The 24,722-nt window shown below is 38.7% G+C and overlaps 3 pseudogenes across 3 annotated transcripts; 1 reads left to right on the top strand and 2 right to left on the bottom strand.

Annotated features, from left to right (window-relative positions):
• Positions 1-332: 332 nt before the first annotated feature.
• LOC308420009 (serine/arginine-rich splicing factor 7-like) lies at positions 333-5,863 on the bottom strand (annotated as a pseudogene). Its single transcript has 3 exons — positions 5,858-5,863; positions 3,914-4,670; positions 333-414 (listed from the first exon to the last, which is right to left on the bottom strand). The product of its transcript is annotated as a serine/arginine-rich splicing factor 7-like (transcript).
• A 685-nt stretch (positions 5,864-6,548) lies between these two features.
• On the top strand, positions 6,549-9,583 carry LOC308420008 (transcription factor-like 5 protein; annotated as a pseudogene). Its single transcript has 3 exons — positions 6,549-6,646; positions 7,536-7,597; positions 8,162-9,583. The product of its transcript is annotated as a transcription factor-like 5 protein (transcript).
• Positions 9,584-10,127: 544 nt separating this feature from the next.
• Positions 10,128-12,078, bottom strand: LOC308420007 (transcription initiation factor IIA subunit 2-like; annotated as a pseudogene). Its single transcript has 2 exons — positions 11,755-12,078; positions 10,128-10,307 (listed from the first exon to the last, which is right to left on the bottom strand). The product of its transcript is annotated as a transcription initiation factor IIA subunit 2-like (transcript).
• Positions 12,079-24,722: the final 12,644 nt, after the last annotated feature.

The following is a 24,722-nucleotide window of genomic DNA, read 5'->3' as shown; positions in this document are numbered from 1 at the left end:
TACTATCAGGCCCATCAGAGAGACTGGGATGGAGCCTCGGGCTACTACTGTGCACAGTGGGATTATGAAAGCACAGGCTCCATCTACTGGAACCCTGGTTTAAATCGATTTCTTCAAGCAAGTTAGAAATGCAGAAAACACTGTTTCTCTAATAAATACTAACTTCATAACAAACTGACACTTGTCTTCATTGAAAAAAAGAGAATAAGTCACCAGAAGGGATTCAGGCTATAATATGGTATTAAGAGGGTATAAAAGAAAAGAAGGTGCTTATGCCAACAGATTTCCAGCTCACAGTGTAAAAAGTTTTGCTGTTCATTCTATAGTATTATCTACCATTCTTGGTATAAGATGAGCTGGAGCATTTGGCATAGGATCTTCAACACTAATACTACAATCTTCCCTATGAACAAACTGAAAGTCAAAAGCCACAATCATCTCATTAGATTTAGAAAAAGCCTTGGTGAAAATCATTGATACATATGACAAAAGACTGAAGAGACACAAGGAATGTAAATGACTGTAATGAAAGCAACTTAGAGCAATTCTATAGCCAACATCAACTAAAATGGAGAGAAACTTAAAGAAATGCAACTAAAATCGTGGGGCAGATAGGTAAATGCTGTAAATACAAAACACAAAGGTAAATGCTGTGAGATCAGTAGAAGCACTGAAGAATGGTTATGCAAATCATCATGAACCAGTAGGTGCTTTCTGAAATCAGATTGTAAATCCACTTTTCCTGGACACACCACTATTAGGCATCTGTGCAAAACACTAGCCATGCCCCAAACCCCACCTCCACAGGAGAGAGTGATGTAGACTCTAGCCAGATCAACTGCTCCCTAAAGCCCTCCCCTGCACACACACATACACTCACACACACATTTATCCTTAGAAAAACTAAGGTCAATCTCAGAGGCAAATGAATTGGAAGCATGTGTTTGGATCCCAGGCTGTTGACAAAGGACAGAACAAAGGAGAGAATGGTGGAAAAATACAGATAAATCTAGAGAATATCATCCTTACTGAGGTAACCCAGTCACAAAAGAACAGACACAATAGGCAGTCACTGATGATTGGTTACTAGCCCCAGATAGCTCTGAATACCCAAGAAACAACTCACAGATCATATCAAAAAAAAAAAAAAAAAAAAAAAAAAAAAAAAAAACGACCAAATATTAGAAGCCTCAGTTATTCACAATAAAAAATCATTAAGTCTATAGCACCCTCACAAAATTATGTACACCTAGACCTTAAATCATTAATAACTCAAGAGCTAAGAAGAAAGCCTTATGGCAGTTTTTGGTAAATAAAAATTATTATGTTCAATCTTTACCCATCAAGTAAACATTGACTATTTCCATGTTATATCTTCTTTTACATATACTTTATGATCTTTGTACATAGTAAGATTTCTCTGCATTCTATCAAACATTTAAAAAAATCAAGTACTGACAAAAATATTTTTCTATGTATTTACACTAAAATCCTTTTAATAATCTGTACATTTTTCTATGATTTTTCTAAAATAAATATTAAGGAAAAAAGATCTCAGGTGATATTTTGGAGTCACTTAAGTATACTATCATATCATCTGCAAATAGTGTTATTTGGACTTCTTTCCTATCTGATATGAATCCATTTGATTTCTTTTTGTTGCCTAATTGTTCTGGCCAGGACTTCCTATATTGAATAGGTAGGGGAACAGTGGGCAGCCTGGTCTAGTCCAGATTTTAATGGGATTGCTTCAAGTTTCTCTCCATTTAGTTTGATGTTGGCTATTGGTTTGCTGTACATTGCATTTACTATGTTAAGTTATGGGCTTTGGATTACTCATCTTTCCAAGACTTTTATTATAAAAGGGTGTTGAATTTTGTCTAATGCTTTCTCAGTGTCTTGTGAGAGGATCATGTGGTGTTTCTCTTTGAGTTTGTTTATATGGTGGATTACTTTGATAGATTTCCATATGGTGAACCATTCCTGCATCCCTGGGATAAACCCTACACAGTCATTGTGGATGATGTTTTACATGTGTATTTGGTTTCAGTTTGTAAGAATTTTATTGAGTATTTTTGCATCGGTGTTCATGAGAGAAAATGTTCTGAAGTTCTGTTCCTTTGTGGTGTCTTTGTGTGGTTTAGGTATCAGCATAATTGTAATTTTGAAGAAGGAGTTGGGTAGTGTTTCTTCTGTTTCTATTTTGTGGAATAGTTTGGAGAGTATAGGTATTAAGTCTTCTATAAAAGTCTGATAGATTTCTCAACTAAACCCATCTGGTCCTGGGATTTTTTTGATTGGGATCCTTTGATGACTTCTTCTATTCCTTTATTTGTTATGGGACTTTTTAGATGGTTTATCTCATCCTCATTTAACTTTGGTAACTGGCATCTCTCTAGAAATTTATTCATTTCCTCCAGATTTTCCAGTTTTGTTGAGTATAAGCATTTGTAGTAGGATCTGATTATTTCTTGCATTTTCTCAGTTTCTGTTGTTATGTCTCCCCCATCATTTCTGATTTTCTTAATTTGGAGTCTCTTTCTGTGCCCTCTAGTTAATCTGAATAATGGTTCATTGATCTTGATGATTTTCTCAAAAATAAAAATAACAAAAAAACAAAACAAAACAAAAAAAAAAAAACAGCTCTTGGTTTCGTTGATTCCTTGTATAGTTCTTTTTGTCTCTATTTTGTTGATTTATGCTCTGAGTTTGATCATTTCCTGCAGTATACTCTTCATGGGTGTGTCTGCTTTTTTTTGTTCAAGGACTTTCTGCTGTGCTATCAAGCTGCTAGTGTTTGTGCTCTCCAGCTTCTTTTTGGAGGGACTCAGAGCCATGAGTATGCCTCTCAGTACTGCTTCATTACATCCCAAAAGTTTGGTTATTTAGTGGTGTCATTTTTGTTAAATTCTAAAAAATCCATATGTTTTTAAATTTATTTCTTGGCCATGTTATCATTGTGCAGAGCATTGTTCAGCTTCCATGTGTATGGAAGCTTTTGTTTGTTTTGGTTTTGTTTATTTTTGTCATTAAAGACAAGCCTTAGTCCATGGTAATCTGATAGAATGTATAGGAATACTTTGATCTTCTTGTATCTCTTGAGGTCTGTTTTGTGACCAAATGTATGGTCAGTTTTGGAGAAGGTACCATGATGTGATGAGAATTACATAAATTCTGTATTTTTTGATGAAATGTCCTGTAGATCTCTGTTAAATCCAGTTGGTTCATAACCTCTGCTAGTTGTGTGGTGTCTATGTTCAGTTTCTGTATCCATGTTATGTCCATTGATGAGTGTGGGGTGTTAAAGTCTCACACTCTTATTGTACATTGTGTAATTTATGCTTTGAACTTTAATAAGATTTCTTTTATAAATGTGGGTGCTCTTGTATTTAAGGCATAGATGTTCAAGATTGACAGTTCGTCTTGATGGAATTTTCCAGTGATGAGTAAAAAGTATGCTTCCTTAACTCTATTGATAACTTTTGTTTGAAAAATCTATTTTATTAGACATTAGAATAGCTACTCCAGCTTGTTTCATGGGCCCATTTACTTGGAAGTTTTTTCTCAGCCTTTTACCCTGAGGTAGTGTCTTTTTTTCTCTGAGATGAGTTTCCTGCTGGCAGCAAAATGCTAGAACCTGTTTATGTATCAGGCCTGATAGTCTATGTCTTTTTTTTTTTTTTTTTTTTTTTTAGTTCGAAACATTTTATTTAAATGTGTCAAATAAAAACCCACATTTTCAGGCCAAAATGTGTTAATACAGTCAAGAAAAACAATATTTACTGCTGTGAAATTCACAGAGTAATAATCCAGATCCATTTTTATTAGATGGTTGATGATTCTTACTAGGTTACACATTACAGACATAATAAAACCCCTTATAACAATGTAAACAAAATAACTTTTCCCTAACCATTGAACTTGAGACCTTAAGTCCATTCTTTCTGGACTTGCAATTCGGTGTGGACTTCCTGATGAGGAACGACTTCTTTTAGGAGATGGAGATCTGGATTGTGATCGGCTGCTTCTTGGTGGTGAAATAGACCTGGATCTAGATCTTGACCTTGAGCGGAATTGGAAATACTTCAATCGTATTATAGAACCGAACCTAGATCTTCTGAGTGAAGCTGAACTTGATCTAGGAAAAGACACAGACCTGGATCCCCGAGGAGATGGTGATCTTGACCTCCTTCCATGGCTCCTACTGCATGAGCGAAATATCGCCTTCAGCTGGATCAGGAATGTGAACTAGATCATGAACTGCTTCTTCTTCATAGGCTATAGTGATGACAGTCATAAGTATAATGTCCCTTTTCACCATATGCATAACATCTAACATTAGGATTAAAGGGACGGCGCGCAGATGGCCTATTAAAAGTAGATCTCTGAGGCATGCCTGTTGATAATTCAACCTTCACTCGAGAACCAAGAATCACTTTCCCATCCAATCCTTGAACAGCATCCTCCGCATCTCTTGGGTCTCCAAATTCCACAAAGGCAAATCCTGGAGGATTTCTGGCAATTCATACAGTTCTTAAGAGCCCATAGTAACTGAATGCCCTTCCTAATTCTCCTTTACCAGCACCAGTACCCAGATTGCCAAAATACACCTTGGTTTCTCCTCCATACAGCCCGTAACATGACAGGATGGCCGGCCGGCATACTCGGCTCTAGCTTGCAAGACTCACAGAGCAAGTAGCAGGGAGAGAAGCGGCTGATAAAACTCCTCTGTGAATGATCCCGGCGGCATGACCAGTCTATGTCTTTTTATTGGGGAGTTGAGTCCATTAATTTTCAGAGAAATTATGTAACAGTGATTTTTATTTCCTGTTATTTGGATCCTGAATGGTATGTGGCAATCTTCCTATGGGCTCAGGCAGAAGAGTGATTATAAGACAGTTCTGGGGTCTCAGCCATCTGCAGGTAGGTCCTGAGTCTTAATGTCAGTGACCCAGCCCTCTTGCTGGGCCAGAATGCCCCAAACTGACATTTTAACTCGTACCATGTGTGCCCCAAGACCAATGGCACCTAAGTTTGCAAGGAAAACACTGCTCCAGCTTAAATTGAATGGTAGTCCTCATGGACTGTGATGGCTATTCTTGGTAAAAAGTTTGAGGGTATCTGGATTTAATTATTATTTAAAAAATGGAGAACAGACATATGCAACTTTTACTGACTGGTTTTTAGTATTTAAATCTCTTTGTAATCTAGTGCTTTGATGTAGGAACTCCCACTAGTGATCCAGATATTGTGAAATAAAATACACCATTAATCTGTGCTACACCTTTTGGTGAAAGACTATATGAAAACATGTGTTGTAGGTAAATATTTAAAAGTAATCTGCTGCTACCAGTCCTGCTAGGTGTCTCTCTGTAGGAGATACTCCAGAGTAGAGCTGTGGTTGCTAGTTCTACAAAAGCCACAGGCCAGCACGATGGAACCACTCCCACCAACTACTACTCTACCAGCTGAAAAGTATCTCACATTCTCCACAGCCCGGGAAAAAAAACACTTATATCTATAAACTTATCAAACATGTTTATATGTTAAAATCTCAATCCATAAACCCTTTACACAATAAGAATTAAAGGAATGGACAAAGATATAAACTCACCATCTATAGGAGATAAATTAGACCTATTACAAACCCTTAGATTAAATCATGACAACTTCATAAAGCTAGATATGTGTCAAGAGAAACATATGAATCTGTCTTCCACTCTTCCTGTGATCTCAGCCTACCACTTCCTCTTCTGCTTTCCTAGTCCTTCCCTACTTTTCTACTGTCCAATCATGTATTGCCTTAAGGTAAATCTACACATCACCCTTTCTGTTTACCTAAAAAAAATACCTTTACCTTCATAAGTCAGCTGTGTACAACTATAACCACTGGGAAAAGGCCCAAATACCATGAGTCTGATATGGATATCTCCAGAGAGGCTCTCACAGAGCCTTGCCTATACACATGAGAATACTTGCACCAACCATCGAACTGATCACATGGGCCACAATGACAGAGTTACATCAAGGACTTAAAGAGCTTCAGGGGTTTACAACCCCATAGGAAGAACAACAATATCAACCAACAAGACCCCTCAGAATTCCCAGGGACTAAACCAACAATCAAAGAGTACACATGGAGAGACACATGGCTCCAGCCACATATGTACAGAGGATGACATCAATAGGAGGAACAGCCCTAGATCCTGTGAAGGCTTCTTTCCCCAGTGTAGTTAAATGCCAGGTTGTTGAGGTGTGAGTGAGTGGATGGCAATAAAAGTATCTTCAACAAAACAGAAGAATGGTGGAGGGGAAATGGGCAAGTGAAGAAAGAACATAACAGTGGTAAATAGATAAAATATCAAATAAAAACAAAAAAGCAATAAAAACAAAAAAGCAATAAAAACAAATACCCACAGTGCCCAGCAATTTCTAAACCTTGTTACGAGTACAAAGAATATTATGGTACTTAATAATTATGATAATAACAATATAATTTTAATTAAATCCAGTTATTCCTTACACGTGTCTTCTACTAACACCTGAAGATGGTGATTTATCCTATCGTTCTTCAGGAGTCATCTCTAAGTGACACAGAGGTGGAATTCAGATTTTGGAATTCTCTTACTGAAGTAAGAGACTATCTGTAAGCAGTCTACCTGATTTGTTCCCAATCATGACCTAAAGCCATGTATCTCAAAGTGTGCATTTTTATCTCCTTTCAGTCAAATGGCCCTTTCATAGTGGTTGAATGTCAGATATTCTGTAGCTATATTATAGTTATGAAGTAGACAGAGAATAATTAAATATTTGTGGTCGATCACAACTTGAATAATTGTATTAAGGGTCAGAGCATAAGAAGTTTGGCCTAAGACTTATGAATTTGAAAATAATCAATTCCTTCTGTTTTTAAAACAGATAAAAATGTTTGGATGTCTTGACCCACAAAGACTTCTGTCTCAGAATTAGACACCCTCTGCTTTTGCCTACTCTTCTAGCCATCATAAAAGTGTGATGGTGGAGATCTAATGTGCCAACACTATATGCAAAAAAAAAAAGACTAAAATTTTCTAATGTTGGTGGGACATCAAGGGTTCTTTCTGCACAGACATCCACACATGAGCTTGGCTGATTGGACTACCTGTGACCTCTCTGATCATAAACATTTCTGGAATCCACAGACTGATTTCAAAAGTTTTACTTTTATTATTTTTTATTAAGTGAATTTTTTGTCTATGGAGTTGTTTGTGACCATGGGGAACAGAGGAGAGTCTCAGATCCTCTGGAATACCGGTTACAGGTGGTTAAAAACTCTCTAGTGGGGGCTGGGAACTGAACCAGAGGCCTCTCAGATAGCAGTGATTGCTTTGGCACCTGAGTTTCCACAAATTGAGTCTTTAGAAATGTCTTATTGCCTCTCCTTCTATGAAGAGTAAGCATTCATGTGCAATTACTACTTTGCTCTGGCTCCAGTCATCTGTTCTGCTCAGTCCACATGTCATCAGTCAACATGTGCTTTGTATCCTTGTTTGCAGGAATCATGTTCTGTCCAGGCATGCTAAAGAAGTTTCCTACTATGCTCAACCGGAAGCAGAGGGTGAGTTGGTTTTCAGGGCGAAAACACTGATGATAGGAGAGAAGGAAATCTCCGTGAATAAACTTTTTGTGTCCTCGGTGTTGGTTTTGCCGAAAGCATATAATGTTAGACCTCATCCTACTTTGGAATTTCTCTCCTTGGGCATTTGTGATACAGAACTGAAACTTGGCCCAAATTGGGCTATTTGGGCACCTGAGAAGTGTCAGGTAAACTGACCGGTAATCTTTACTTTCTTCGTCAAAACCATTTGCGTGTTCCTTCAAACACCATGCTTCTTGGTCCGTGTCCTCTAATGAGAACACAGGGCTTGCAGAGTTTGTCCAAATTCCATCCATGCAAAATGAATAGTTGCTAATAGTACATTTGTAGCCGAATTCATGAACACAGATATGTGTGTAGCCACAGCTATTGGGATCCAGGTCCCCTGGCATTTCTGCTTGAAGAAGATTGGAGGTTAAAGTGGATCTGAAAATAAGAACTAGTAGTCCTGAGTACTACTCAGGGCCTGAGCAGTTTCCCTCCCTCATTGGTGAGCTGGCGGTGGCCGGCGCGAAGTCTGAGGAGGCCGCCACCCCTCCTCGTCGCCCGCCCATGTCCGTGTCGCCTTCCCGGTGCCGGCGCCCCGTCGTTGGGCCACGCCGCGCTGGCATGTCGGGCCCTGGGCGCGGGAGCTGCCGCCTGAGGAGGGCGTGACGGGCGGCGAGGCGGGCCCCTAGGGCGCGGGCGGCGGGGACACAGTTTTGGGAGAGCCAGGGCTGAGGTTCACGACCAGGCACCTGAGCCTGGTGGAGATGAGGGAAGTGGAGTACACGCAGCTGCAGCACATTCTCTATTCACACATGGATGCGGCTGAAGGCGAGCTCGAGGCGCGCCTGCACTCCGGCTGCTGGTGTATCCAGTGCTGTGCCCGCCGCTGGCGGCCGGCGCGCCGTGCCTGGGCCACATAGATTTCCAGGAGCTGCGTATGATGCTGCTTGGCGAGGCGGGCGCGAGGGAGAAGACGCCTGGTGGTGCGGACTGGACGCGGACGCGGGCAGACGGCGCGGCCAAGGAAGGCGCGGGCGGCGCGGGGCCCGAAGGCGCACCCGAGGTCCGGGCCAAGCAGACTGTACGCATCAGCCTGGAGGACCGCTTCAACAGTGTGCAGGCAAAGCCCCCCATGCCGCACGGTGCGGAGCCCGCTGAGTCGGGCGTGGCGCTCAACAATTTGGTAACTCTTATTCGACATCCATCTGAATTAATGAATGTTCCTCTTCACCAGCAACAAAATGTACGACCTTAGTGAAAAATAAAACTGCTGCTGCCACCACTGCTTTGCAGTTCACCTACCCACTGTTTACAAGTGCCTGCTCCACGGGTGGGAACGCCAGCCTGGGACAGACTCAGAGTTCTAGTAACTCATGTTCTATACTGGAAGCTGCCAAGCACCAGGATATTGGACTGCCTAGAGCATTTTCTTTCTGTTACCAGTAAGAGATTGAGTCCACCAAACAAACAGGAGGGGATAGAAACAAAGCCTTGCTGGAGCAGGTTTGGATTAAAGTAGGAGAAGAAGTGCTATGTAAGCAAGCTATCAATAAGCGGAATCAGAGTAGAATCCGCCAGCTGGACACAGGCGTGGAGCGAGGAGCCCTTGGAGAGATTCAGAACGTGGGCGAAGGCGCTGCAGCCTCACGGGGCACCTGGCAGTCTTCAGAGTCCTCACAGTCAAACTTGGGGGAGCAGACTCAGAGCGGACCCCAGGGAGGATGGTCTCAGCTTCACGAGAGACATAACCGAATGGAACGAGATAGAAGGCACAGAATCCGCATTTGCTGTGATGAGCTGAATCTTTTAGTTCCATTCTGCAATGCAGAGACAGATAAAGCAACAACCCTTCAGTGGACCACAGCATTCCTCAAGTACATTCAGGAAAGACATGGGGATTCTCTTAAAAAGGTGAGTGTTCGTGAAGTGGACTTTGGTATTCCTCAGTTTGCTCAGTGAAAATGTGGATTCTCTTGCTGTGGTGACTGAGCAGGTGGGCAGAGCTTGAGAATTTTCTGTTATTTGTCAGTGTTGCCTCTGATCCCTCTTGCTAGACTGCGCTGGGTATCCTGGGTTCTGAGGCCAGAAGTGAAGTCTAGTATGAAGGGAGTTCTCCCTGCTGATGTCATTTATTGAAGTCATAGTCACAACCAGGACTTTCACGATATGCTTATGAAATATATGACTGTTAAGTTCAATTGTCAAATACCAAATTGTACCTGTTGTGCACAGTCTGTTATGTTGGGTCTGAACAGCATTCAGGACATGATTTTTTCCTCCACGGACTTGGTAAGGTCAGCAGATGTAGTTTCGTAGCAGAGTACTTGCTTAGTGTTTATGAAGCCCCAGGGAAGGAAAAAAAAATACTTTGAAGGAAATGAAAGCAAGAATAGCAAAAATGAAAAAAAAAAAAAAAAAAAAAAAAAGACTCGGGGCCTGCCTACAGAGAGCTGAGGAGCCTCAGAAGCACTCTCTCCCACCTGAGCACACTGGTGGACAGCCACTATCTCTCCCCACTGACTATCCATGGAGAGACCATCGAGAATTCTCCGGGCACAGGTGGTACATCACTGACTGTTTCTCCTTTTTTCAAGACCTTCGTGGGAGAAACCCAAGCCTCAGTTCTGAGTCCTGGAAAGTCTTGAATAATATCTTTCACATTTTCTGGACACTGGAATCTAACCTGAAGATACATTAACCAGACTTACCTCCAGAATTGACAGAGAAGTTGAATTTAATGTATTTATTATAAAAGTAATATTGTTCACCTCTATTTATTGTCATCTTTGGTACTTTCAACCTCTACCAGCCAACCTAGGCCTGGAATGCCTCTGGAAAATCTTTTCTAGGCCTAGATCATTTTAGTCATCGAGACATTTAGCTGAATAAACTCACTCCTTCCTAGTTTATTCTGAGCTCTGGCTGGATGACTTAAAACTCCTATGAGCTGTTACTGATTGAATCTGGGTTATTTCAGCTTTTCCTGAATTGCTCAGCTTGGCCTCAAAATAACTTTTGTAGTACCAGAGAAATATCAGTGATCCTCCCAAAACACAGACAGGATCAGATCCGAGGAAACTCATAGCAGTGTCTTCATTCCACTCATCTCACTTCCCTTTCCAATCTAGTTATGACATGCAGTACTGATTTTTTGGGGGGTGGGAGAGCCTCAAATTTCTACTGGTGAAAGTCTTTATACTAAGGAGCAAGTGGGTGATAAATGTACAAGCATCTAATTGAAAGGGACTCTGACCTGTAAGATAATTGGCTCCTGCTGAAAGTCATGTACTGGGGATTACCCTAGAGACTGTATCAAGACTCAGGTTTTTGGGGACACCTTCTCCAAAACTGACCATATAGAGCATCACAAAACAGGCCTCAAGTGATATAAGAAGATCAAAATTCTCCCATGCATCCTATCAGATCACCATGGACTAAGACTGGTCTTCAATAACAACAAAAGCAACAAAAAGCCCACATACACATGGAAGATTAACAATGCTCTATTCAGTGATAGCTTGGTCAAAAAAAAAAAGAAATTAAAGACATTTTAGAATATATGAAAATGAATACACAACCAACTCAAACTTATGGAATGCAATGAAAGCAGTGGTAAGAGAAAAACTCATAACTCTAAGTGCTTCAAAAAAGAAACTGGAGAAAGCATTCAGTAACACCTTGACAGCACACCTGAAACCTCTAGAACAAAATGAAGAAGATACACCCAAGAGGAGTAGAGGGCAGGAAATAGTCAAACTCACAGCTGAAATCATCCAAATAGAAACCAAAGAACTGCACAGAGAATCAACAAAACCAAGAGCTTGTTCTTTGAGAAAATCAACAAGATTTTCAAAGCCTTAGACAGACTAACTGCAAGTCACACAGAGAGTCTTATTCTTATGAAGGCTACCACATTTGATTTGTCATTTTTTTAAAAAGTTCCATTTCCTTATTATGAGTACTAAAGGTCCCTTAAAAGAACAGGATCTCATGCTTCTATCAGTGGGACTCTTGGGTAGTATATTAAGCACAATGTTGTCATTTTGCACCATGAGAATAAATTGTTTAAAGTCTCTTCTATCTGTTCCTTCTAAAACTGTGATATCTACAGAAGAGAGCATCAAAAAGACCCATTTCTCTATTTGTTCGATAGTATTGGTGCCAGTATTTTTACCATCACAGGCTACAATTTTCACTTTATCCACTGTCACCTGTTTATATTTAACATCATGCAATACAAAAGTCCAAATATTATCACAGAATCTGTATTTAGAGAGCCCCTAGAAATGACTCTGTTGCTGAATCTGAGCCAATGCTGAATTTTTAGCTTTGTCAAATGGAAGTAGAACTGGAAGGGCAAGATAGGGGGTGATCTGTTCAGACTGTATGAGTTCATTAAGGCTCTCTTGAAGACTGATTTCCAAAGTTTTATTTCTGCATAGCTTATATGCCATGGCTTAAAAGAAGGCAATTGCTTTTTCTTCAGGCTTGCATTGATGTCCTGAGTTGGGGAGCCTTCTTCACCCTTCTCCTCAGAAGAGGAAAACCTGATTCTTTTTTTATTAAATATTTTATGTAATTATATTTCTAATATTATCCTCTTTCCCCTTTCTCCCATACCCCCTGTTCCCTCCGCTTCTTCTCTAAGGATGCTCCAACTTCAACCCAACCATTACCACCCCAACATGCAGGAATTCCCATACACTGAGAAAATGAGCCTTCACAGGACCAAGAGTATCTCCTCCTATTGATGCCAGACAATGCCATCCTCCGAGACATATGCAGCTACAGCCATGAGTCCCTCTATGTGTGCTGATTGTTTGGTGGTGAAGTCTCTGAGTGCTCTAGGTGTGTGGGGGGAGGGGATGTCTTTTTGGTTAATATTGTTTTTTTTTTCCTCTGGGGTTACAAACCACTTCAGGTCCTTCAGTTCTTTCCTTAACTCCTCTATTAGGTTCTCCATGTTCAATCCAATGGTTAGCTGCAAACATTCTCATTTGTACCAGTAAGGCTCTGGCAGAGTTTCTCAAGATACATCCATATCAGGCTCTTTTCAACAAGCATTTCTAGGCATTGGCAAGAAGGGTGACTCTGCAAAGCCTCAGGAATTGTTTTTCCTTTATATAAGTTCCCAAGTGATTCTACTGTGCTTCCGTGTTGAGAGACAGTGCTCTAGAGACAAAGTTTACATACTCAGAAACATACAACCTTTTAAGAATTGCTAGAAAAAATTTAAAAAATAGCATTTTGGTTCAGTACAAAGTAATTCTTATGGCAAACATTTAGTTGAGGCTGGCTTGCCCCATTGGAGGTTTAGTCCATTATCACCATGGTCAGAAGCATGCCATCATGCAGTAAGGCTTGGTGCTGGAAGAGCCAATAGTTCTGAATCTTCATCAAAACATGACTCGAACAAAGAGCAACATGGGCCAAGCTACTCACAACTGATGCTTACTGGGACTGGAACATGTCTCCTTTTTTCTATTACATCTTTCACTGCCTTGGCTTAGATTTCTTAGAACTTGTTCTGTAAAGTGGCATTGTAGTTCAAAATCTGTATCCTCTGTCTTCTGAATGTTTTGATTAAAGACATGTACTACCAAACATGGACCTATTCTCCTCTTTACATTTGTCCAAGATCTTTATAAATTCTGGATTGCTTTGCACCTACAACAGTCATCTGCCAAAAGAGATGATTAATGTAGATTCATTTTTCTTCCCCTTCAAGTAAAGTTTAAATACCCTATTATGAAACTGTTCCCACATTAACATAGAATTTTAGGATAGAATCATAAAAGTATTTTGAAAAGAATATGAAGAGGTATTTCTTCCTTATTCCAAACAGCAATTGGTTATTGCAAAATACTGATACTCGGCCTATTGTGTGTGCAAACTTTTCAGGCAAACTTGATAATCATTATCCAAAAGACAAGTGGTTCAAATTTTTTTCTTTATGCATGCTTTTGCATTTTCTGTAAATTTATGCATGCTGCCCATAGATAGTTCACTCGCTGTATTTATACACGGCTCATATAATGAGAAGGCAGTATATGTAATTTGAACACATGTTCATTCTCTTTTTTTATCATCAGATACTCTGTATTGACATTTGAGATGTGATCCTTTTAGCCTGCCCTGCTCCCATCCCCTCCCCTCCATTTACCTTCACAAAGGGGCACTAGATCCTGATCACATGCTCCACCTCATTGTCTTGGCATTCTACTACCTTGGGAAAATATTCTCTTCCTGGGACAAAAGCCTCTTCTCACTTCTTACATTGGTGGCAGACATTGCTATCTTCAGCTACATATGCAACTGGATCAATAGGTCTCTCAAAGGTTGGTGTTTTACTCCATGGGAATTTTGGAGGGTTTGGTTGGTTGATGATGTTGTTTTTCCCATCAGGTTGCAACCTCTTTCAGCTTTTTAGGTACTTTCTTTAGCAACCTCATTGGGATACCCAATTTCAGACCAATGGTTAGCTGAAAGCATGCTCAGCTGTATCCATAATACTCTAGCATAGTCCAAGAGTAGGCATCTCTATCTGGCTCCTGACAGTAAGTACTTTTTGGGATCAGCAATTGTGCTTGGATTTGGTGACTGCATATGTGGTGGGTCCCAATGTTAGGCAGCTTCTGTGTGATCTTTTCTTCAATACCTGTTCCTCTATTTAACCTTGCATTTCCTCCCATGAAAGTTTTGCTTTTTTTTTCTAAGGAAAACTGAGGCATCCACATTTTGGCCTTCCTTCTATTTAAGCTTCAGTATAGTATAAACAAAAAAAGATATAGGAATGAAAATTTGCAGGCAGCCTTCGAGATCTGAAAAAAAAAAAAAAAAAAAAAGAAAGAAAGAAAAAGAAAAAGAAAAAAGAAAGAAAAAACTATTCACAGGTTAAAGATGTAAGTTTGAAAATGAAAGTAAAATTATCAGTAGATATATCCAACATTGATATAATGTTTAAAAGAGTAAACACATGCTGGCATTTTATTAATATGAAACATTTCTATCTAGAAAATATAAATGTAGCCTGCTATGTCCTAACAGGTAAACAACATAAGAACAAATTGTCTGTCTTCCTATGAGGTGCCTGCACCACAAACAGCTACTCTGAAGCGGGACAAGGCCTAAGGGTTTGAAAGAAAGACAAAACTCCACTATTTGTGTTACCAGAAAGTTTACTCCACCTTGAACTGCAGTCTCTTATGAGTGAATCCAGTCTCAGTATGTGCACTTAGGTAATTACAAAGGAGTTATGCAATTTCCCTAGCTGATGGGTAGAAGAGTCACCCCCTAGGGTGACATATTGTAACCTGGAGCAACTGGAAACAGGAAGACCAGGTAAGGAATAGACTTGTCACTGGGACAATTATCATAGCAAAAGGGGGTATGTATCTCTCTCACAGTCAAGGCATGCAAGCAGGCAGTCTAGCTAACCCTATTCGGATGAGGGTTAGTATAATAACAATAGTTCTCCCAAAGGTATTTTTTAAAGTTAGGGACTTGACTTAGGCTCACAAGGCATCAGCACTTGCTCTTACCTGTCTTAGAATAATCAGTGCAGCTCCTGTGGATTGTGTGTCTTAGGTCTAGCAGCACCCTCCACCCCCCCCCCCTGGGTTTTCCATTCTCTGGTCACCTAATTTATACAAGCTCCACCTAGCTCTACCTATAGGGTTGCTTACTGCTAGTCTGTCAGCTGACAGCTTGGCTACAGTGCTGGTTAATTCAAATTAACCATTCCTGATTGAATGCATATCCAATTAAATGAAAGGATTAAAATTATTAATTTAATAACAGGTTGGGTTAAGAAACAACAATTTTCAAAGGTAAGGCTCGTAAATGTACCCATAAAAGAGGCCCTTCCTCTCTCTCTTGTTGGAGTGTGATCAGATGGAATACCAATAATTGAATATGTATTGGACAATCTATACAATTTAAGTGACCATAAAACACCTTCCAATACTTTTTGGACCTTTTGTAAACAATCTCTGGCTTGAGCTGCAATTTGTCTATCAGAGATGAGATCAGTGTTACTCTTAAAGACAATTGTCCAGAGGCTATACATATTTAGTTGCTTTTCATGTTAAAACAGTTGCAACTAGATAGCTGAAAATGTGTTAATATTTCAATAAATATTTTAATTTTCTAAAACCATAAATATGAGGAATATCTATTTGTCATAATGGGTTAGGTACAAGTCCTCAAGGATTAACACCAATGTGTGGTGTAGGAAGACACTGAGGACATTCACGACAAATTTTTACAATTTAACATGGATATTCTCTACATGTTTCAAATTGTTGTTTTAGGCCATTTGCATTTTTATAGCAAAAAAATAAGATTATAATCTGCCTGGTATACAAATCTGCAGTGGCACTGCCTTTTTTAAGGGACCTAGGCAATCCAGTATCTCTTAAATACACCAGAAAAGATGAAACAGTACATTCTCTTAAATTAAGTTGTATTTGCATAAACAATTGCAAAACTCAAGAATTAGCAATTTCTAAATAAGGAACAAATTTAAGCAATTATAAAACATTAACTATATCTATTGGTGCAAACATTTATCTATATATATTGGCTATAGGTATATAAATTTAAAGTTCAATTAATTTTTTCAACATTTAAAAACAGTGGCTAAAGCACATAATCTATGCTGCAGAAGGCAGCAACTCAGGAGAATGAACATGTGATCCAATTGTATATACTGCTTTCCCATAGATGAAACATCTAGAAATACATCGATTGCATTATCTATGGGATGCATGCATAAATTTAAAGGAAATATAAAACATACATAAAGAAACGAACTTTAACCACTTGTTTTGTAGATAATGATTTATTAATTGTTACCTGAAAAGTTAGCACATGCAATAAGCCAAACATCAGTATCTAGCAATAACCAATTTAATTGCTGCTCAGAATATGGAACAAACATATCATCAGGTTAAGACATTTCCCTTTAAAAATAATCATCTATAATACAGTTCTATATTAACACAGCAAAGGATATTAAGAATTTACTTAACTAGAAAGAAAGGTGAATTCAAATTAATGATTCCTTTTGAAAAAGACTGCTGTGGGTATAAGGCAAAAATACAGACATCCAACAATTAATTATAATCTATATAATATCTTCTGTTAACTAATTCCTTCCTCTATATTCTCTGCAAAACCCTTCACCTCTCAGTAAACTGTAGAGGGACTAGGATTTGCATCCCTTGAGAAGAACAGACAATGGTTTGATAACTTATCTGGTGAACTTAAGGTGAGGTTCTAGCCAGCTAACATCTGATGATTTTCGAAAATCACATTAAATAAGTAAATTATCTTTATGAATCTTTTATGCCACAATCTGAATAGGGACTGTTTAACTAACAAAGCGTCTACAACAGTAAACATTGAGTATTTTAAGTCTCAATGTACAGCCATCAAGGCAGCAGAAAACAAAAAAAAAACACTATCAACCCTTCCCTGAGGCAAAGCTTTACAATGCCACTCATTGCTTTAAGGGCTCTTCAAAACCACAAGCAGACAAGCCAAAAGCAAACAAACCCTTTACAATCATGAGGATGTAAAAAAAAAAAATGAGTATAAAAACAATCTTTTAAACCTATGATAATTTTTGTCTGGAATGGTAGCTGAAACATTAAGCTAGGCTGTAATGCTCCTTTAGGTTCCCTACATAAGAAACCACTTGGATCATGCCACCTGTTGCTCTTTAGGATGATTCCAACCAACTTACTAGTTTTAAACAAACTTTTGTTACCAAAGTTGCAAATTTGTATTCATACTCAATTGGATATAGGCCAATATTGTAAGACCAAGTTATTCAGAGCACATTTATACCTTTTAAAACCAGTCAAAATCAAACATGAAGTGACCACACATCTTATATATTTAAACCAGATAAAATACTCACTTTTCCTAGCTGTAAATTCAAGAAATGAGCACATTCCTGGATATATTTCTATATGATCAATTAGCCCCTGATGGTTGGCCCCTAAGTTTACTTCCTGGTGCTCCTTGCTTAAGGACTGAGGTGTTCACAGTCTGGCAGGTGGGAAGTGTGAGGCTGCCTGATTCATCAATTGTCATGAGTAACATATGTTGGATCCTTCCCTGGTAGCAATGGCTTTAATTTTGAAGGACCCATGTATGAAGCTTGATAAATCTAATGGATGAATAGTTTAGCAAACTCTTTAGATAGGATGATAAGGCTCTCAAAGGTAAGGAACCATCAGTTAATTCTGTAAATTTCACTGCATTTGTTTTGATCTTGTTACTATTCAGTAGCATATTTAGGGATGGCTGGGGAGCTCAGATGTGGCAAGGCTTCCAGGCTGTTTGTGGTGGAAGCTTGGCTGGCCTCTCTGTGGCTCTATTAGCTTCTCTGTTTCCTTCAGCTATCCTCATATTCATTTTTGATGCCCAGGGCAAGGAATTTTGGCCACTTTGAGAGAAAACCATAATACCTCCAGAAAAGCAAGTATTTCTTTCTTATATTGATAGTATTTCCTTCAGCAGTCACTGATCTTCTCTCTTGATATATGGACTTATATACATGAGATGTGGCAAAGGCATATCTGCTGTCAGTACGAATGTTGGTTGTAAACCCCTCTGTCAACTTCAAAACCTGAGGTGGAGCTGTCAACACAGTCTTTTGGGCTGAAGTGTCTGACAGTATAGGAGGGGCCCAAACAACAGAGTCCAAATTTACCACTGCCAACACTGCATATCTGATTCTGTCCTGGATGAAGCTGCTGCCATAAAGATGGTGCACTCTACATCTTGGCTGAGTATGTCAGTCAAGACTGGCCTGACGTTCTTTCCATGCCACAAATCAATAAGAAATTATACTGTATATTTGAGGATAGGTCAGATAGCATGGGGACTTCATTTAGGTCATATGATGGGTTATATCTTTTGTGAGGGAATTCAAAAGTAGTACCTGCAACTTCATCAATCTGGAATTGGACAACCATTATCAACATTTTTGATAAATATGCCACTGGTCTATTCCATGGGCTCAATTTTTGGTGAGCACCATCTTTACTATCCTTTATCTTTCATCAGTGTACTGGTAGGACAGTTTATGTTCAGAATGGCAAGAGCCAGTGCCTCCAACAATGCTTTTTTCAAAGTCTTAAAATCAATGTCTATCTCAGTGGTCTATTCTATCTTAACTTCCTGTCCTTTAGTGACCTCATATATTGGTTTGACTATCTCAGAGAACCCTGAAACCATGAATCTGCAAAACCCGACAGATCTCAGAAATTCCTATACTTGCCTCAGAACTTATAGAACCGGCAAATAAAGGATGGATTGTATCTGGGCGTCTGACAGTGTATTGCCCCACCCCTTGAGTATGTACCCCAGGTAGGTCATTTCAAGTTGACAACCTGACACTTCTTAGCATACATTTGGTTGCCCAACTGACTCAGCTCCTGTAGCACATGTCATATGGACTCCTGACATGTCTCCAATTTAGGCAAGCTACTAGGGTAATCCCCATTCGGGCCTCTCTGTACATTGGGTATTTTCTGATTCAGACTGGGATGGCTTCAGGTGCACCATAACTGAGGATTGATAATGAACAAGTCCCACTGGGTTCTTTTTGTCCCAGACCTCACGTATTTCTTCCATGAACCTCTACAGGTAAAGAGAAGCTTCGATTTGTGGCTGGGTTAAAGGAATAATTTGTACCTTCATTCAGTCGCCAAAGTGAGAGCATGTATTGAGTTATTTATATGCAATCATTTAACTCCCTGTGAGTCAAAATGTATTTGGGATCCACTTTGGTGAGTAAATGTTCCCATTAGGGAGTGTGAGCACCCATAGACAACCATGAATGAGTGGGCAACTGTCCCAATACCAAGTTCATCTTTATTTGGTTAGTCCAAGAATAGATCTTGGTGCCCATTGCCCCTGTATCTATGGTGATTTATTTGAAATTAAAAGAAGTGCCTGTTTCCAAACACAATGTTTTACCCCTGTGCCCAGACTTTCCCCTTAACTTTTGGGTTATCCATGGCTCAGTGAGTGCCGTTGATCCCCAAGGCACTCAGTCATATAGTAATTCCTATATGAACTTAAAGGAAGTTCCTTACAAGAAAAAACATCCAGGCACTGAAGATCCTGACAAATATCAGCGGAGGTTTGTTTAAAAATAGCCATGTTTAAAATTCAGATGACAGCAGATGCTGGCAAGGATGTGGACAAAGAGGAACACTTTTCCACTGTTGGTGGGGTTGTAAACTGGTACAACCACTCTGGAAATCAGTCTGGTGATCTCTCAGTAAATTGGACATAGTACTACCTGAAGACCCAGTTATTCCACTTCTGGGCATATACCCCAGAGAAGCTACAATGTAGAACAAAGATACATGCAAAACAATGTTCATTGCAGCTCTATTTATAATAGTCAGTAGCTGAAAAGAACCCAGATGTTCTTCAGTAGATGAATGGATACAAAAATTGTGGTACATTTACACAATGGAGTACTACTCACCTATCAGAAACAATGGCTTAATGAAATTCTTAAGAAAATGGATGCATCTTAAGAAAATAGAGAATATCATCCTGAGTGATATAACCCAGTCACAAAAGAACAGACATAATATGCTGTCACTGATAATTGAATTCTAACCCAAGAAAGCTCTGAACACCCCAGAAAAAACTCACAGACTATATGAAGTTCAAGAAAAACAAATGCCAAAGAAAAGAAAGAAAATGAAAAACCATTATGCTTAATTTTTACACACCAAGAAAACTTTGACTATTTCCAGGTTACATCTTGTTTTACATTTACTTTATGCTTATTGTAACTAATAAGATTTTAATGCATACTATCATACCTTTAAAAAATCAAGTACTGACAAAAATGTATTCATACTTTTATGCAAAAATGCTTAAAATCTGTACATTTCTCTTTGTTTTTTAAAGTTGTTCAATTTAATTTAAAAACAAAAAGAAAAGCCATGTTTGCCACTGAATATTTTCTCTTGTTTCCGGGTCAAAGGGAGTGTATGTCCTATAGGCTTCAAAACACTCTTTCTAAATATTCTCTAGTGCTCTCATTATTATACCTGGTTTTCCTTAGATAAATTTGTAGCCAACTAGCTAGCAGCTTCTCCGAGGCCCACTGAACAGAATCTTGTGGTATACTCCCACAGCCTCTCACATCTTCAATGCTATAGAAATCCCAGCTGGGTACAGTCAAAGTTAAGGCTGATTGATAATAGCCTGGACTTGGGTGGGCAGTCCATGTGGTCCCTGAACCAAATTAGGAGCATCTCCCTATTATCTCTTCTGTTGTGAGGAGAACCTGGAGCAGTTGCTGACAGTTATCCCAGGTAGGTTGAGGGGTCAGCATGATTGAAATTAAAAGACCTATAAGAGGTGAGAGTCTTTGATAATGGGGTTGAGGGTGTTACAGCTTCCAATTTTAAAGGTGAACATTGGCCAATGATACATCAGACATAAACTATTTCAGAAGTACATTTTGTTGTTCAGAAGACTGAAGGAGGAAGTTCATAGAAGAATCAAGCCTCTGGGCAGTACAGCCTGAGTGTGAGTTGAGCTATTAATGTGAGTCAGGGAAGTCAGTGTGGTCAGGTGATCCTCCTTTGTCTACAGTTTGTACAGGTTGATCTTGGCCTCATACACAATTACTTTCACCTTGTAGATTGTTAGGGGGATGCAAAGTTCCCTCCTCATGCTATAGTTCTTCATAAGTGGACTATTTATTCCTACAACAGATGGTTTGTTTGCTGGGAATAATAACCAAACTTGAATCTCCTACAACTTAGAGGAAATCTTTGAAATGTCTGAGAACCAAACCAGTGAGGTACTCTGTGCCTGTACCATCTTAGGGATCAAGAATATTATACACAGGAACAAAAACCACAGAAAAAAACACACAGAGAAAAGTACAGACACAGAAAGACAGAAACCATAAATAAAATACACACAGACAAACACAGAATAATGTTCCCAGGATAGCAAAACCAAAAAGAAAAGGCTGTTTTTGATGGTCTTTCTTCCTGTGCAAGAAAGGTCCACAAACACACATCTGATTCAGAAATCAGATGAGCACTACCAAGTTTTACAGAAGAGGTTTAGGTTTGTCCTCCATAGTCCCAGGCATGCTACCAGAAACCATGCCTAATCTGTCCCTCTTGGACTCTAGATTGAACCAGAATAAGAAAACTCAAAATTGACAATTGACAAAACAAGAAACAAACTTACAGATCAGTAAAGAAAAGAAAAGAAAAATCTCAACAATTTGGGTCAGAGGTTTTCAGCAAATAACAAATGACCCCCCAAATATAAGGGTTCAAAATTCATTGAAGAACAATATCCCATACCCAAATGTTATGTCGCAGACATGCAGCATTCAGGGGTCTGGCATACAACAGCGGTTAAGACAAAGGTATGCACTTTACAGGGTTAATTTAAAACCTGCTAGGGTGGGAGTGGGTGGCATTTATGTTACTTTCCCTTGAACAGTTAGTTGGATCTGTCTCCAGTGCTCTGGGTAAATTTGGGATTGGTCAAGATTCTGAGAAAATTTGGGGTCTTTTAGGGAATTTCTGATTAATCGTTTGGGGTTTAGGTTTGGCTTAGGCCCAGTTGGGTGCAGCTGCTGGCAGTTCCTATGAGAGGTAGTTTTTTTTTTTCCTGCAGTTGACATGTTTTGGACTTTCTAGTTCTGGGCAACAGAAACTAAGACTATGAAGTTTAACAGCTTTAAAGGTTTAGGACAAGATTGAAGAGTCAGGAAAAAGGTCTGTATTATTTACTAAAATTAAACATGCCCTTCCCCAAGAAAAACTTTGATTTTTGACAAAATTGAATTCAGCTGTGAGTAAAATATCAGGTGACATAAATTTAAATTGATTCAAGATTTTTTTAAATGTTGATTGGTTCCTTGGCTTTTAAAAATGTTAATTCAGAACACAATAAATGTTATTAGATCTTTACAGGCAATTTCAGCTCCAATAGAGGAATGAATTAGAGACACTGATGATGTAAGATAGCATTGTTATTGTGCTAATTTGATACAATACATTTCTAAATATAGTTGTAAAGTTAAAAATGACAGATGGTTTAATTGTGGTTAGCAAGGACTATAAGCAAGGCATCCCTAGAAACATTGTTTTTGTTCTACTTTTGTTTTCTTAGAAATGATCCAAAGAAAAGACCTGAGCCTTTGGAACATGCTGAAGGTGAGGAAATCTGGCATTGGACTAATAAATGCAGATGAAAAAAAAAAATAGGGAACACAACTCTGCAATCAGATAATGCCCTAGATGGCATTCTACATATTAACTTCAATCATTACCTGTTATGATCAGAGAAACACAGTCACAAAGATATTTTTTTTAATTTTAAAAGACTAGCTCTGGAGATTACCAATGTCAAACCTGCTCCAGTAGCTAAAACAGAAATTACGACAGACTAGAAAACAAATAGTTTAGCAAACTGTTATAAATGAGCAGAGGCCAAAGGTAAAAAATACAAAGAAACAACATTGAGATTGAATGTTTATTAAACAGAGGAGAAGATCTAAAAAATAGGACCATCAAACTCCTGGCAGTCAGAGAGTCTGGCTTATGAAGTAACTAGTCTACTTCTAAAAATTGTAACTTTAAAAAAGTGCAAGATGGGTATTGAGGCAGAAGTAAAAATAGGTAAACTAAACCCATATATAGCTAGTAGAGCCATATATACATTGGGGCATGGTTAGTTATAGCAATAGAAAAAAGATTAACATTCCTTAAATAACAGAAACAAACCAAAAACTAAAGACTACCCCTCAAAAATATTAAAATGCATTATCAAGAATAATCACAACCTGTCCAAGTTGTCCAAAACAAAGACATGGCAGGTGTTGGTTTTTCAACAGTAACAACACCAGTATATAGTGGCTAAGTAATATCTCTGTCAGAGTGGGTCAACATCCTGGGACAAAAGAAAAATTACAAGTGGATTCTTGATAGAGGAATGACATGAAAGAGCCAAAATGATTTCAGTCCCCCAAAACAGGTGTGAACAAAAATTTAAGGTAGGTAGGGAGGAATCCTTATATTAGTGAAAGTCACTGTTCATTGCTTGAGTAAATCATGAAAGAAACACACACACACACACACACACACACATTCACACACACACACACACACCACATCACATCACATAGCAATGATATATCAACATTCCACCACCACTCAAAAAAGTATAACAAGATACAAGGTATCAACAACTACTGGCCATTAATAGCTCTCATTATCAGCAGTTTTGATTTCCCAATAAAGACACAAAGTAACAGAGTACATGGAAAAAAAGGTTCCATCCTTCTGCTGATCCAAGGAATCTAAATCAACTGAAGAATAGAGAGCATCTCAGAGTAACAGCTTAGAAAAATAATTTTCCAAGCAAATGGACCTAAGAGGCAAGATGCTATAGAAATTCTAAGATATAATCAAACATAATTTTACAGAAAACTAATCAGAAAAGATAGGCAGGGGCATTACATACTCAAAGAAAAAGGTCCCAAGCTGACATTTCAAATCTCACCATGTGTATGCACCAAATCAAAGGCACAGTTTGCAAGGGAAACACTACTCCTGTTTAAATTGCATGGTGGCCTCATACAGTGATAGTGGCAGATTATCAGTAAAAGAACATCAACCACTAAATATCTCCCCATTAAAACAGGCCCAGGACATGATAATTTTTAAACAAAATCCCAGAAGGAGTTTTTGCTTCAAATTATTTAAATGTAAAAACAAAAGGATCATTGCTCAATTTCTTTTATGAGACTACAGTAACACTGATACCCAAACCATGGATCATTTTCCCTTATAGTCTTTAATACAAAAATATTCATTAAATACTTGCAAACAGATTTCATGAACACATTAAAATATCATTTACAACAAAAGTAGGCTTTGTCTCAAGATATGTAGGGATGCTTCAATATATAAAAATAAAAATATTAAAAAATATAATTGACCACGGAAACCAACTGAAATGGAATAAATACAAAATCAAAACAAAACTAAACAAACAAAACCTGGAAAACATGATCATT

This window comes from Micromys minutus, assembly GCF_963924665.1.
Source record: "Micromys minutus genome assembly, chromosome: 4".
Lineage (NCBI taxonomy): Eukaryota > Metazoa > Chordata > Mammalia > Rodentia > Muridae > Micromys > Micromys minutus.
This window is presented reverse-complemented; position numbering and strand designations above follow the sequence as displayed.